Here is a 9,862-nt window from a genome sequence, read left to right as displayed (position 1 = left end):
CCCAGCCTGGCCCCAGGTTCCTGGTGACCCTCCTGCCTCAGCCTCCCCAGTGCTGGTGATACAGGAAAATAAAAACTCCCAACCTGAATGATATCTGGGATGAGTTCGTGTTCTCTAAAATCGAAGAATGAACTTTAGGAACAACGGAGGTTAAGAGCAGAATATATTTATTGAGGGAAAGAAAAGAAAGCTTCTGCCCAAGAGAGGGACAGAAGGAGGGCCCAAGTGGGTTACCCCAAGACTCTGTCTTTTCTAGGGACTTTTATAGAACAAAACCACAAGGGGAGGTGGGTCTAAGGTAGGGGAGAGTGGACAAAACTACGGTCAGCCAGTAAGACTTGTTCAGGTAAAATTGATTAAATTGGGATCAAATGGGGAAGCGAGTCACGCAGCAAGCGGGCATGAATACAGAACAGGGGCTTTTCCTGTCAGGGGCTGGGTCAGGGACTCTGCAAGGTGATGGCTACCTATTTAGAATGTCGATCCCTGATGCCCATCCCTAGGGAGGTAGGAGGGTGTGTTTGTTTAATCTTTAGTCTTGAGATCTAGCCCGGAGCAAGGACCACCTCTCCATTTGCAAAGTATCTTGTCTTCCATCCTGGCTCCTTCGAAGGACTGGCCCTGTCTGGCTGCCTGTAATATTTCTATCTAACTCAGCTGCCTGTAACACTGGGCTGACAGACGCCTGGTTTTTCAGCCTCACACCTGCAGTGCTTCCCCTTCTCCCAGGCCCAGGGGGCCCCAGGGCCGAGGAGGAGGCTGGGAAATTTGACTCCCCAGGCCGAGCCCCAGGCCCCCCACAGCGCTGCTTCCGGTCCGCAAGCCGAGACGGGCGGCTGACCTTGTCTGCCCTTCCGGATCATCTCTGCCCGATGTTTGTAGGGTGGTGGAGAAGAGGAAGAAACAAACAGCGCCTCTGAGAAATCTGGGAATCCCCGCTGCGGGTCACGTGGGAGCTTCCTGTAAGTCTTCAGTGAAGTCAGGATTTTCCCTGCCGTCCCTCCGAGGTGATTTCTCAAGGCACTGGCAAGTGTAAGGACTCGGTCGTCGGGTTTCGCCAGCCGGGCTGAGCTCGGACCCTCATTATTTTATTATGTTCCATGTATTCACTTATTTATTCATGTATTTATTTTTCTGTAGTCCTGGGGATAGAACCCAGGGCCTTCACACTGAGCTGTATCCCCAGCCCTTCTTATTTATTTTTTATTTTATTTTTTGTCTTTTTGAGACAGGGTTTCACTATGCAGTTCAGGCTGGCTTTGAACTCACTGTGTAGCCCAGGCTGGTCTCAAACTCGCAACGATCCTCCTGCCTCAGCCTCCCGAGTGCGGGGATTACAGGTGTGCGCCACCACACTGTCTTTATCAATCAGCCCTCTCTGATGCTACAGTGTGTATTCATCTGTCATTTCCTGTCAGATCCCACATCCTGGAGAGGAGCATTGTTCTCTGTCCTGGTCATTCACTGTCCTTCGGCTTAGCACAGTGCTTGGTACATAAGAGTACTGAATGACTATTTTTAAGTAATTAAATGAATAAGTGAATGAATAAAAAATCATTTTTTGTAGGTTTTTTTTCCCACAAGATGTATAAAACTTTAAAAAGAATGTTGTGGTAGATACAAGAAATTCTGTGTGCTTCTATTGGAGCAGTGTGGATTCGCATGTTGTGTGTTGGAGGGCAGCTAGCAAATGCCCAAATTAAAATGTGTGCCAGGCATGCACACCTGCAGTCCCAGTTACCCGGGAGGCTGAGGCAGGAGGATCATAAGTGTGAAGCCACCCTGGGCAAGATAGTAGGATATCAGGAACTGGCCAAACTCCCAATGTTAGAGAGGAGTATACAGAAAAGAATTTTTTTTTTTTTGGTACTGGGACTCGAACTCAGGACCTTACACTTGCCAGGCAGGCGCTTGTGCCACTGAGCTACATCCCCGGCCCATAGGAAAGGATTAAATAAAGACCGTGCAGTGTGGTTTGTGGGGAGTCCAGAAAGGTCAGAACTCTCTTAGAGCTGGAAGACTGCTCTGGACCCCCGGTACCTACTGGGCATTCAATCAGGGGCATGTAGAGAAGTGCACGGAAGAGCTGAGGGGGAAGGTGAGAAAGGGAGCAGGGCTTTGAGAAGTTAGAACAAAGACGCTGTGAGCAGCAGCTCGCTCCTGGGGAGAACCGTCTCCTCGCTGAGGTTGGCAGTGCACTGCCCTCGGGTTCCCAGCGAGAGTCAGGCCCAGCTGCAGCCTTGTCTTCCTTCAGAGGCCGTGAGCAGGAGCTTCCCCGACACAGCCAAGAGCGCTGCGGCCGGCAGCCTGGCCCTGCACCGCCTGGCCCCCAACAGGGGGATCCTGTCTCAAAGCTTTTAAAGAAGGGCTGGGGCGGAGTGGGGTGGAGTGTGGGTACACTTGCCTAGCATGCTACATACTATAAAAGCCCCACCTCAGACATCAAAGGTTCTAGTTTAATCCCCAGTTCCCACCCCTGCCATGGGGTTAGATCTTCATGTTTACCATTTCTGGAATGTGTGGTTGTAAACTGGTTGTAAACGCCCTGCCCTTCCTGGACTCCCAAAATGTGGAGTCCCCGTGGAGGCTCTCAGTCAGTCCCCGGCCAGGAATAAAGGCTCGTCCTAAATTCCAATTGGTGGTCCGTGCGTCTTGGTGTTTGTCAGTCGGTACCATTTGGTTTGTTTTTGGTTGGGAGTCCGGAACATATACAAAGGCAAAGCCCAGCATAGTGGCACACACCTGTGATCCCAGCACTCAGGAGGCTGAGACAGGAGAGTCACCATGAGCTCAAGACCAGCCTGGGCTATACAGTGAGACCCTGCCTCAAAAAAAAGACCCAATGAGGGGCTGGGGATTTAGCTCAGCGGCACAGTGCCTGCCTGGCAAGCACAATGTCATGAGTTTGATTCCCGGTACCAGAAAAAAAAAAAAAAAAAAGACCCAATGAATGAATCAACCACTTTTTAAAAATTTAAGGGCCGGGCGTGGCGGCTCACCCCTATAATCCCAGTACTTGGGAGGCTGAGGCAGGAGGATCATTGCAAGCTGGAGACCAGCCTGAGCTACAAAGTGAGCTCAAGTCCAGCCTGAACTGCATAGTGAGACCCTGTCTCAAAAAGACCAAAGAATAAATAAATAAATAAATAAATAAAAAGATAAAACATAAAAATATAGGGGGCTGGGGATTTAGCTCAGCGGCACAATGCCTGCCTGGCAAGCACGAGGTGGTGAGTTTGATTCCTGGTACTAGAAAAAAAAATAAAAAAAATTTAAAAAGGAGAGCCTCTCTCTCTCTCTATATATATATATGTGTATGTATATACATGTAGGCTGGGGCTGGGTGTGGTTGCACACACTGTCATCCCAGAACTCTTGGAGACTGAAGCAGGAGGGTTGTGAGTTCCTATCCAGACTGAGGCGCTTTAGTGACTTACTGCCACCGTCTCACAACGAAACAGAACAATAAGAACTACCTGGAGACGTAGCTCCGCGTGAGGCCCTACACCCAATCCCCGCACAGGGTGTCGGGGAACCTGCGGCTGAGCTGCTCCGGGCGCGCTCGCCCGGCCGGTGCGAGGCCCCGGCTTCCGGTCTGCCTGGCGGAGGCGGGGGAGCCAGCTGAGAGGTCGGCGTGCCACCCGGCCCTTGCGTGCCCCTCGCTGTGTTGCGCCTGGCTCTGTGGTCCCGGGCGGGCCTCTCACCTGTTTCCGATGCTGGGCTGCGGCATGTGGGCGGCACCGGGCGTGGGAGAGCCTCGCCCGCTCCGGGAGGCTCCACCACCCGGTCACTGTCGTAGCTGCTCGCAGCAGGGCCCGGGCCGTGGTGGTTGATATGTTGTGTTGCCGGGTGTGGTGGCGCACGCCTGTAATCCCAGCACTCAGGAGGCTGAGGCAGGAGGATCATTGTAAGTTTGAGACCAAACTGGGCTACAAAGTAAACTCAAGGTCAGCCTGAACTGCATAGTGAGACCCTGTCTCAAAAAGACAAAAAAAACACAACAACAACAAAAAAAATGGGGTTGGGGATTTAGCTTGGTGGCACAGGGCCTGCATGACAAGTGTGAGGTCATGAGTTCAATTCCCGGTACTGGAAAAAAACCAAAAAAAAAAAAAAAAGATATGTTGTGTCAACTTGCGGAGTCCAGGGGCTGGGCTGAGTGACCCCAGCTTTGCGTCCTGGGGTCCTGGGGCAAAGCAGAGGTGCCCTCTGGGATGTCGTTCACCGTGTCAGCGTGAGAGGTTTAGAAGTTAACTGTGTGACTCAGCAGGGAGCCAGGGCGCTCACTTTGTAAACTTCCTGAGCCTGTGCAGGAGGAGGGCACAGAGCTGGCGTGGGTGCTGCACACCCCTGGGTGGGGGGAGCCTGCTTACAATATAAGGGCGGGAAAGAGGCTCCCCCTACTTTCTGCTCTTGCTGTTTTAGCTGACCTCCGCCACCATGCACTGTTGCCCTCTGCCATGTGCCACCCTGCCTTGGAGCCAGCTGAGTATGGACTGAAACTTCCACAGACTGTGAGCTAAATAAACCTTTCCTTCCTTAACTCTAGGCGGCGGGTATTTTGTCTCAGCAACAAGGGAAAGGTAACCAAGACAGGGCCTGTGTCTGTCTCCTGCCCCTGTCACCGGGCCTGGAGCACGGGACACAGCTCGCCGAGGAGAACGGCAGCTATGCGTGGAGCAGGCAGCGTGCGCAGGGGGACCGGACCCGGAAGCGCACCCTGGAACTCACCTGAAACTCTTTCTGCAGGCGTGGGGATCGACCCCGCCTCCCCACCCTTTGTAATTTTGAGACAGGGTCTCCAGAAATTGCTCGAGCTGAGTTCAAACGTACAATCCTCCTGCCTCAGCCTCCTAGAGAGTTGCGCTGCCAGGTGTGCGTAGGAAGTGTCACAGGACAGTGACGGCGGGAGCTAAGCGGCATGCGCAGGACTTGCGGAGGGCTCGGCTAGGCGGGAACTGCACAGACGGAGCGGGCGAGCTGAGTTGGCACAGAAGGTGAAGGCGCGTCCCAAGCGTGGGCGCAGGCGCTTGTGTTGGAGGCCAGGCCTTGAGGTGAGGACGGAATGACCGGCCTGCCCGCCGCCCCAGGATAAAGTAAGTGGTGACACCTGGTCCAATAAAGTCTCGACCGACATCAGTCGCCCTGGGTGACCAGGACCCCCAGAGCCACCTTTTCCTGGACGGGTCTTTGTTTCTTCTTGTGCACTTGAGCACGGCCTGCTTCTCTACCACGTTAACATGGCCTATCACCTGGAGCCTGACCTTTTTTTTTTTTCCGTCTTTTTGAGACAGGGTCTCACTATGCAGTTCAGGCTGGCCTTGAGCTCACTTTGTAGCTCAGGCTGGTCTTGAGCTTGCCACGATCCTCCTGCCTCAGCCTCCCATGACGTCTTGATCATAGCTTTGATGCACATTGTACCCATCTCGTGATTTTGCTCTATCAAACCTCCTTGAAAAAGTGGACTCAGCCAGGCATGGTGGCACACGCCTGTAATTCCAGCACTCAGGAGGCTGAGGCAGGAGGATCACTGCAAGTTGTAGACCAGCCTGGGCTACAAAGTGAGCTCAAGGCCAACCTGAAAGCCATAGCCAGACCCTGTCTCAAAAAGACAAAAGATAAATAAATAAAAAGTGGGCTCAAGGTCAGCCCCTTGGCGGCCCCTCCTGTTTCTCAGGAGCTGTATCTCCTTCAATAAAATTTCCTACTCTTACTTCGGCTGTTCCATAAAATTCATTCTGCAACTTAAAAAAATACAAATGGCGTATCTAACGTCTACAGCATTGAAAGTTACATTTATTTCCCTTGTATAATCTGGAGGTCCTGTTTTACAGGTGTTTCATTGTGTAATTCTCTCAATTTCTGTGTATAAAAAGTGCGAGTGTGTGTGTGTGTGTGTGTGTGTGACATACGGGGAGGGTGGCAGCGATCACCAGGCTCGTGTAAAGGCGACGTGGCCTGGAATCTACTGTGCCTGGGCGCAGGCAGAGAGCGCGATAAGACCGTCCCCCCCGCCCCCACAGAGAAGCATCTCTTTTACAGGGTGGGGAGAAGGCAGGGACGTTAGGCGGGAGGATCCCAGTGAACGCGTGTGGTCAGAGTTCTCTGCCAGTTCTGCGTCTCGGGGGCAGAGTCCCTAAAGTGTCCCATGGAAATTCCCAGGTGTCTCCAGATGTCCCCACTTGTCCCGGAACTGCAGAATTCCTCGTCCAGCCTGATCTCCTTCCTGTGCTCGCGGATGATAACTTGGGTGCTGAACTGAGTTTCCTGCAGAGGGTAAAGCCTCTGCTGGCAGAGAGGCTGGGGCTGGGGGTCGGGTCCAGGCAGAGCCTTACAGCGTATGAGCCTGTGTGCCGGTCTTAGTGTTCAGTTGGAGGCAGGGTCTTGCTAGGTTACCCAAGCTGCGCTCAACCTTGCGACGCTCCTGCCTCAGCCTCCAAGTGCTGGGATTACATCTGTGCACCGAGTCCATCGTGTTGTTGTTTTCTTTTTTTCAATGCTGAAACACTTTTTAAAATTAAATCTGCAGAACATAATTCTCCGCAAAAGAGAAGGGGAAGTGGGCGGGGGTCCGGGAGAGTTCAGCCTGGTGAACAGCGGTAGCTCTTCCTCTTCAGGGAGCAGCTCCGGGAAGGGAAGTCGTTACCGTCATATTCTGTACATTTCCCTGGCTTTTATTCTTTATGAGCACAAATTGTTTGAGGGCAATACAATTTTAATGCCAGTTTGCAAAAGAAAAAAGGTGGAACATTTACAGAAGGAAAAAACCTGGAAGAATCATAGATTTTGTCTTTCATCCCTTTTATACTAAGACTATAACTTTCATAATGAGAAAACAATTATTTTAAAAACAGGAAAAAAACTCACGTTAATGATAGGCAGAAGCAAATGTCTGCTATTAGCAGTAAGATTCTTTGGGTTCTTTTTTCTTTTCTTTTTTGTCTTTTTTGAGACAGGGTCTCCCTATGCAGTTCAGGTTGGCCTTGAGCTCACTTTGTAGCCCAGGCTGGTCTTGAACTCACAACAGTCCTCCTGCCTCAGCCTCCTGAGTGCTGGAATTACAGGTATGCACCACAACGCCAGCTGGGTTCTTTTTTCATTAATTCATTTTTGTTTCTTCCAGACATGGTCTTGCTATGTATTCAGGCTGGCCTTGGACTCACTATGGAGCCCAGGCTGGCCCTGCAGCGATCCTCCTGCCTCAGCCTCCTGAGTGTGCAATCACAGGCTCGTGCCACGGGGCTGGGCTGGATTCCCAGCCTACTCCTTGGCGCCCGTCTTGAGTGAGGCCGCCCTGCACAGTCCGCAGAAGGACAACGGGCAGCGAGCATGTCCCAGGCCTGTCCCCGCGGTTACTCCAGTCTCCGCACTGGCGCAGGGCCAGCGGTGGACGCTGCCACCTAGCGGTGCGACGGGTGTACTACGCATCGCCAACCTCTGTAACCAGGACAAGGGACTCGCTTGCCTGGGGACAATGCGGAGCTGGGCACAGGGGATCTCGAAGGAGCGGGACGCCCGGGCCTGTCCGGCAAAAGCTGGGCCAGAGACACATACGGGCATTTTGGGTCCCGCTCATTCATTCACTCAGTTAGTGTTTTTGTTTGCTTCGTGGAACAGGGTCTCACCCTGTAGCCCAGGCTGGCTTGAATTCACTGCGATCCTCCTGCCTCAGCCTCCTGAGTGCTGGGATGACAGGTGTGCCTCATCATGCCTAACCCCACTTTTTAAATGGGCAAAGAAAAACAAATTAAAAAATTTAAAAATAAATAAAATAAAATGGGCAAAGAATTGAAGAGAGTGTCACCAAATATGTATAAATGACAACGATGTCACTAGCAGATGCAGACAGAAGCCGCCCTGAGTCGATGAAATTGTCACACTAGAATGAGCGAAATTCAAGTGCTGGACAAAGCCAGGCACCAGCCGGGACGAAACGAAAGGGGCCCTCCGTGCGTTGCTGCGGGGACTCCAAGTGCTGTGGCTGCTCCGAAAGACGGTGATTTCTTTAAAAGTTAACACGCAGCTAGGCATGGTAGCACAGGCCTGGAATGCTAGCGCTCTGGGAGGCTGAGACAGGAGGATCACCAAGTTTGAGCCCAGCCGAGGCAAGGTAGCAGTTTAATGAGACCTTATCTCAAAAGTAAAAAATCAAAAGGGCTGGGTTGTAGCTCAGCGTGGAGGCCTGGGGTCAAGCCCCAGTGCTACAGACCAAACCAAACCTACCCAAGCCAGAGGTTAACATGGACTTACCACAAGACCTGGCAATTCCTAGTGGTAAGCATGGTTCTACCAAAAACCACTCCTGTGGTTGTTTATAGGGTCTGTCAGAAACTATAGAGTCCATCCACGGGGCACTAGATAAAGTGTGATGGGTACTGCGAAATCCTACTCAGCAGTGGAAAGAAATGGGCCATGCGTACAAGGGATGCACAGGCAGGACCTCGGGAAAAGGGCACCACGCAAAAAAAACTGCCGTGGCAGATGCCTGCAATGCAGCACTCAGAGGCTGAGGCAGGAGGATCTCTCTGTGTTTGAGGTCAGGCAAACTAACAATGAGACACTGTCTCAAAGTAAAATAAAAATAAAAAAGTTAAAAAGGTGACTGGGGTCATGGCTCATGAAAAGACCGAGGGCATAATATCCAGCGCCACACAAAAAATAATAATAAAATACAGTTGCAGCTTTAAAATTGCAATTGAAGCCTAGTACTCCGGAGGCTGAGGCAGGAGGATTGTTGCAAGTTCTAGGCCAGACTGGGCTACAGAGCGAGCTCAAGGCCAGCCTGAACTGCATAGCGAGACCCTGTCTCAAAAAAAACAAAAAAAAAAAAAAAAAAAAAAAAGCAACAGATAAAGCAGGATTAGTATTAGCAGGTTTCTGTCTCACCTCCTGTGGACCGAGGTTTAGTAGTTCAAACTGTTCTCCCTAGGATTATTTTCAGTTCATCGTGTAGAGATCCACTGCTAATTACTTTGGAGAATTCTCCAGAAACATGCTTCTATATCACATCAAAACCGAATTAAGCCAAACATCATGGGCCCAAACCTCATTGTTTCCGAGCATTATGGCGAAGGCCTGGAATCCCAACACTTGGGAAGCTGAGGCAGGAGTATCACTGTGAGTTTGAGGCCAGCCTGGGCTGCATAGACCCTGCCCGCCCCAAAAAACAAAAGCAAAGATCTCACTATCTTTTGAGCGTTCGTGGACAGACAGTGTTTGTGTTTTTATGTACATGTACTGCCCTAAGCTTCTTCACCATCAATTATTAGTTTTTATCACGCAAGCTAGGCAAGTTCTTCGTCACTGAGCGTATCTTCAGTTCTTTTGGATAGTTATTTTAGGTGGATGCATGCACCGCCAGGCCTGGCTTAAATATTTTAGTTTTGAGTCAGCGTCTCACCAGGTTACCAAGATGCCCCAGCTGGGCGCAGACTTGAGATCCTCCTGCCTCAGCTTCAGACAGCAGCTGCCAATACCCCAATACCTCATCCGGAGGCCAAGGGGCTTTCCGCGCAGGGCCGGGCAGCTCGGCAGATCTGCACAGACGGGGCGGGGGTGGGGGCAGGCGCACCTCAGCGATCGCCCGCTGATTTTAGGTGCAGATCCGGGCCTCGCATTTCAGGGGTCTGCTTATGCTTAGAGAGACACTGTTTACCTGAACTTTGCATCCAATGACGGCTTTATTCGATCTCCTTTCAACTCCTAGGTGCTCTGGAAAATTCTCCACATCATGGACCCCATGATGCTTAAAATTCATGTGATCTTGTCGTTTTTTTAGATTTTAGTAAGATTCTGCACCACCTTTAGGAGGAAACCCTCCCCCTCCCTCTCCCCCTCCCCCTCTCTCTCCCCTCCCCCTCCC

The sequence above is a fragment of the Chinchilla lanigera genome, unplaced genomic scaffold (assembly GCF_000276665.1).
Source record: "Chinchilla lanigera isolate Chin_1 unplaced genomic scaffold, ChiLan1.0 scaffold00004, whole genome shotgun sequence".
In the NCBI taxonomy this organism is placed as follows: domain Eukaryota; kingdom Metazoa; phylum Chordata; class Mammalia; order Rodentia; family Chinchillidae; genus Chinchilla; species Chinchilla lanigera.
The sequence above is the reverse complement of the archived record's forward strand: the minus strand, read 5'-3'. Positions refer to the sequence as shown.